A 6,225-nucleotide genomic window follows, 5' to 3' on the forward strand; every position below is an offset into this window, starting at 1 on the left:
TTTAGTTGGCAGCTTATAGCAGGGATTATCAAAGCATACTGCACATCTGATTCCCCAAGTGAATTGACTAAATGAGCATCCTTGTGCTACAATCAGATAAATTGAAGTCTCCAATTAACAGTATGTGACAGAACTCTTCATGTTCAGCCAAGTGCTCAAGTTATTAGTAGCAATTATAAAGTGATAACCAAAGGCTTATGGTTTATTACAAATGGAATTAAGGAAATAGTTAAGTACTTTATCATTATTCTAGTAGATCTCTTAATCACATTCTCTATGAGATATTACCCAAAGTTTTCTGGGAACTGAGCAATTCTGTATATAGTAAATACCAGTGATTACAATCTAAAAGGCCTTAACAGAGACTCAATAAGTCTTTTCAGAAAACATTTAAGAGTTTCTTCCTTTGGGAATTGAAATATATTAGTCACACGCCTTAAAACTAATTTGTTGTGGAGACTGACTACAGAATGATCAAATAACGTCAAATTTGAAATAAAGGGCAAATAATTTTCCTGGTTGAATTTAGTATTCATCCTTCCACGTTAAGAAAGTGTCACATCTCAGAAAAATTTTAGTCCTTCAACAGAAGACTAGAAAAACCATTATGTTGTAATGACAGAGACTTACCAAAGGAATATAGTTTTGTATTAATCAGGCACAGAACTGGTAAGTTAAAGTCTTCTTTAGTTTGGGGGGTTCCTACTCTGAGGAGTCCTTGTTAGAATTATCTGATAAGTAATCCTTTGTCCAGGCAGTTGAAGAATTGTAATTATTTTAAAGTATGAATCTCAAGTTTCTATTGGTAAAATATTGAATATTGTTTTAAAACAATAAACAAACAAATACTGCAGATACTAAAACAATTTAGGGCAGACACCAAAAACAATGCAATTCAACAAGCAATTTACCCATGTTCTCTTTTGGTCCCTTTCTGTATTTCTCTAGACTGGTAATTGGAATAAGCTGTTTAATGTCTTCAAAATTATTTTATTGCTCTCCTGTCCATTCTTCAATTTCACCACATACAGCTTCTGCACATACAATTCAGAGGTCAACTGCCTTTACTTTCTTGTGCTATCTGCGCTTCCTAAAGTGTTCCCTCCACTGGTTCTTGTCCCATGATCTCCTTCTCTTCAGTTAGGCTTTAGATTCTAGGAAACTGTGAAAGAAAGCTCTTCCCAATCTGCAATCTTAAGCAGCCACCTGGATAATTTCTAAAATAATCCTCTTCAAAAAAATTTAATGACACTCAACAGTATATGCCTCTTTCCCTCATTTAAGGTTTATTTATACCTCCTTGTCTGCCTCCTCACATTGACAGAAAGCTCCTGGAAAACAATCTTTTTTTTTTTAATCACTGACATCAACTTTGGTGTCATTAATGAAACACTTCTTCATCTTTTCAATAAATAATAAATAATTAAACAAGAGGAACTTATAACCTAGGGAAATATTTTGGACTTTGAGAGAAGATATCTGACAGAATTACAACATAAATTATAGACAACATCATATGAAGAAGACAACCTATTTAGTCAGACAGAAAGAATAGAGAAGACATTTTTATGGTGACTTGTAAAGTAAATTTTATTTAAAAAATCACTCTTTTTTATTTCTCTGCCTATTTGTTCTGTTTTTTTTAATTCCACATGTGAATGAAATCATATGGATTTTGTCTCTCTGACTGACTTATTTTGCTCCACATAATTTTCATTAGCTCCATCCACAACATTGCATATGGCAAGGTTTCATTTTTTTTGATGTGGATCTCACATTACATGATGTGGAGAGAGAAAGAGTGTGCGTGAGAGAGATTATATATATTAATATAATATATGTTATATATCCACATTATATTAGCATATATGTATATATTATGCATAATATATATATTATGTTTTGGTGTCTGCCCTAATGTAAATAATATGTATGGATATAAATGTGTATGTGTGTATGTATCACATCTTTATCCATTCATCAGTCAATGGACACTTGGTCTGTGTCCATGATTTAGTTATTGTAGATAATGCTGCTCTAAACATTGAATAGCATTCATCTCTTTGATTAGTATTTTTTAAATCTTTGGGTAAACACCCAGCAGTAATATTTCTGGATCATAACGTACTTCTATTTTAAAATTTCTGAGTAACCGCTATACTGTTTTCCAAAGTGGCTGCACCAGTTTGCATTCCCACCAACAGTGCAAGAGGATTCACCTTTCTCTGCATCCTCACAAAACCTGTTGGTTCTTGTATAGGTGACTTTAGTCATTCTGACTCGGGTGAGATGATATCTCATTAGGCGACAGGGATTAAAGAGTGCATTTGTTGTGATGAGCACCAGATGTTGTATGGAAGTGTTGAATCACTATCTTGCACACTTGGAACTAATATTACACTATACGTTAAGTAACTTGAATTTAAATAAAACTTTAGAGAAAAATATTAAAAATGCAGCCACTAGAAAGGCCCCACTATAACACAGTAACATGGTTCTCTAGACATATGTGTACTCAATGGAAATGAAGTTTTGCTAAATAATTTATTTCCCTCATACATGACTGAAACATTCAGCACATGTGAATTGTATGACCTCAAGATAACACAAAAATTGGACAAACGATGCTTAATTTATTCCTTTGTTTATGTCCATAAGTTAGAAAATGTTAGTTGCTTTTGCTGATATATTTAATACATTGTAAATGTGAAATCATAATCGTCACCAACAAATGAGAATTGATAATTTGTTTGTTAGATTATTAGTAATACTAACACATATGAAGACATAATCTACATTGTTTTACAGCAATCGAAAGGATTTATCATTATGCATGACAATAATAATCTGATGTAAATACCTAACGTGTTGGAAAAATGTCCATATTTCTTCAAATAAAACACATCTGATAGAAAATTAAAGTTGAAGTTACAGGATCTTATATAATTCATATGGGGATTAACTGAATTCACATACTACTTATAGGATCACTTTACCTAATAAAAAGATTGAACTACTGAAGAAGTATTACAGTAGATACAGGGCCCTTTTCCATTTAAATAATTTGACTAATTGAATTTAAATAAAAAATAAAGCACATGGAACAAATACAAAAATACTTTTAAAAACCCAAAATAATTATATATATTAACAGTGTTCTTAGACGTGTAAATTTATTATTATTATCATTATTAATTTGGTATATCTCCTTGTGCTGACAGGCAGTGAAGAGACTCGAGCATGACCAATGTCACTCTGGTGGCAGGATTTCTCCTTGTGGGGTTTTCTGACATCCAAGAGCTTCAGATATTATATGGATGCTCTTCCTGGAGATTTACCTGGCTATCCTAATGAGTGACCTTTTCATCATTACTCTCACTACCCTAGACCTGCAGCTACAAACACCAATGTACTTTTTCCTGAAAAACTTGTCTTTCCTGGATTTCTTCCTCGTGTCTGTCCCAATCCCCATTTTCATTGTCAACAACCTGACAGCAATCTCATTTCCCCTTTAGGATGTGCCTTCCAGCTACTTTTAATGACTTCTGTCTCAGCAGTTGAGGTATTTGTCCTCACTGCCATGTCCTATGACCAATATGTAGCCATGTGTTTTCCCCTGCACTATGAGGTCATCATGAATGGTGGTGCCTGTGTACTTATGGCAGGTGTTTCCTGGGCCGTTGGGGGACTCTTTTGAGCTCTGTACACTTCTGGCATATTTTCATGCTGTTCTGTGGCTCCAATGTGATTCCACAGTTTTTCTGTGATGTTTCCTCATTGCTAAGGATTTCCTGTTCTGAAACACTACTGGTAGTTTACATAAGTATTGGAATAGGTATGTGTTTATGCATGTCGTGTTTCATCTGCATTGTTATCTCTTATGTTTATATTTTCTCCACTGTGCTGAAGATTCCAACCCCAAAAGCCAGTCAAAAGCTTTCACCAGGGGGCGCCTGGGGGGCACAGTGGTTAAGTGTCTGCCTTTGGCTCAGGGTGTGGTCCTGGCATTATGGGATCCAGCCCCACATCAGTCTCCTCCACTGTGAGCCTGCTTCTTCCTCTCCCACTCCCGTTGCTTGTGTTCCCTCTCTAACTGGCTGTCTCTATCTCTGTCGAAAAAATAAATAAAATCTTTAAAAAAAAAAGCTTTCTCCATATGCTTTCCCCATCTCATTGTTTTTACTCTTTTCATTATAACTTCTTGTTTTGTTTATCTCAAACCATCTTCAAATCTACCTGCAGTTATTGACAGGCTGCTTTCTGTGATCTACACTGTGTTACCTCCAATACTCAACCCTGTAATCTACAGCCTGAGGAAAAAGGACATGAAATGGACTCTTATGAGATTGCTGCACAAAACCTGTGGCCAAGAGTCACACTCCATTTAACACTGTCTAAGATCAGTGCTCTAGTGCCTTACTGATCACAGTAGACTTTTTCATCTGTTACCCCATTCTTAACTGCAAGACTTGAGACAAGAAAGGTAATGTACTCACATCCACCTAAGGAAATAAATGCTCAAGTGCTGAATTGACTGATTCCAAGGTTGGATAACAGCATTACACCCAGCTAACCGATAGGTGTCATGTTTCTCATTCAGAGATTGTCTATGACAAAGAATCTCTCCATTTGTTGTATAACTTTCTGGGGGAAAAAAGCTCCTGTTTTTCATGGTGTTTATAATTTTGGCCATTGAATAATTCATTTTCTCTCTTTTATTCCCTGGAAATTAAAACAAAAATGAGGCACTTCAACAGGTAAGGTACCATAAAGACCATGTGAACTACCATGATAAAATTTACACAATACTTTCCCAAAGGATCAGATTGTCTAATGCTGAATCAGAGCAAAAAGTGAAAAAAAATAATATAGTAGGCTAAGGGGAATTCTAGAGGTGTGCCTACCTGTAAGCAATATTCAGGAGAGACACCTAAAACAGGCACAGAATCCTGGAGGGAGATGCATCCCAGCACAGTTCCTTAAGGTAAGTAGTGGTCAACTGGGTAAATAGTATGTGCAGAGAGAAACTAGACAGAGGTCTGGAACTATAAAACATGAGTGTCTCCAGGTCTACCTGTTTATACCTCCATTTGTGTCAGAGTGAAATTTTGTAAAATTTGTTTAGAATAGCTATGAAATATGTTACAATTATAGGAGAAGTAGCCAAATTTGGATGAACCTTCTTTGACTTATTCTCTGGAGCCAACAATGTTCACAATAAAAAAAACTAGATTTTTTCCCCTTACTTTGTATATAAATATGCCTTGTGATTGATATTTTATCAAAGTAACTTTTTGTCTTTATATTGACTTATTTTAATATTTAATTATTTAAAAAAATACAATTCCTTAGATATTTTCAATTATGTTGTTACTTTTATTTATTTATTTATTTTTATTTTATTTTTTAAAAATTTTTATTTATTTTTTTGACAGAGACAGCCAGCGAGAGAGGGAACAGAAGGGGGGGGCGGGGAGTGGGAGAGGAAGAAGTAGGCTTCCAGCGGAGGAGCCTGATGTGGGGCTCAATCCCATAACGCCAGGATCACGCCCTGAGCCGAAGGCAGATGCTTAACAACTGCGCTACCTAGGCGCCCCTGTTCTGTTACTTTTAAACCATGATACTGTTTTATTGTCACTTGGATTAAATAGCTGGTATTGTTTCTCAGTCATATGTGATCTTATTTAATCATGTACCCAAATATTCTTTAACAACTTCGGATTTTTACCATAGTATTAACAAATTGTAAAAGTAAATAAATGAGTGTGATAAAAGAAAAATTTGCATCCCTTACACATAAATTTATCATTGGTTTCCCATAGGATCCATAGAAAAGTCTCCAAATTTTAAAATTATTTTCCATTAAAGAGATATGCTGAAGTTCATTATATTTGCTTGATGTGTACATTTACCAATGCACGAGTTTGCATTCCCACCAACAGAGCTTGAGGGTTCTTTCTCTCCAAATCCTCACTAATACTTACTGTTTCTTCTGTTTGTTTTGTGTGTGTGTGTGTGTATGTGTGGGTTTTGTTGTTGTTGTTGTTGACATTTTAATAAGTGTGAGGGGATATGTCATTGTAGTTTTGATTTACATTTCCCTCATAATGAGTGAAATTGAGCATCTTTTCATGTGTCTCTTGACCATCTGGATATCTTCTTTGGAAAAAGGTCTGTTCATGTCTTCCACTTATTTTTAAATTGTTCTTTTGTTTGTTTGATGTT

The 6,225-nt window shown here is 34.9% G+C and overlaps 1 pseudogene; it reads left to right on the forward strand.

The window, feature by feature from the left end:
- Positions 1-3,240: 3,240 nt before the first annotated feature.
- Positions 3,241-4,388, forward strand: LOC117800765 (annotated as a pseudogene).
- The last annotated feature ends 1,837 nt before the right edge of the window (positions 4,389-6,225 follow it).

The sequence above is a fragment of the Ailuropoda melanoleuca genome, unplaced genomic scaffold (genome assembly GCF_002007445.2).
Source record: "Ailuropoda melanoleuca isolate Jingjing unplaced genomic scaffold, ASM200744v2 unplaced-scaffold7743, whole genome shotgun sequence".
In the NCBI taxonomy this organism is placed as follows: Eukaryota; Metazoa; Chordata; class Mammalia; order Carnivora; family Ursidae; genus Ailuropoda; species Ailuropoda melanoleuca.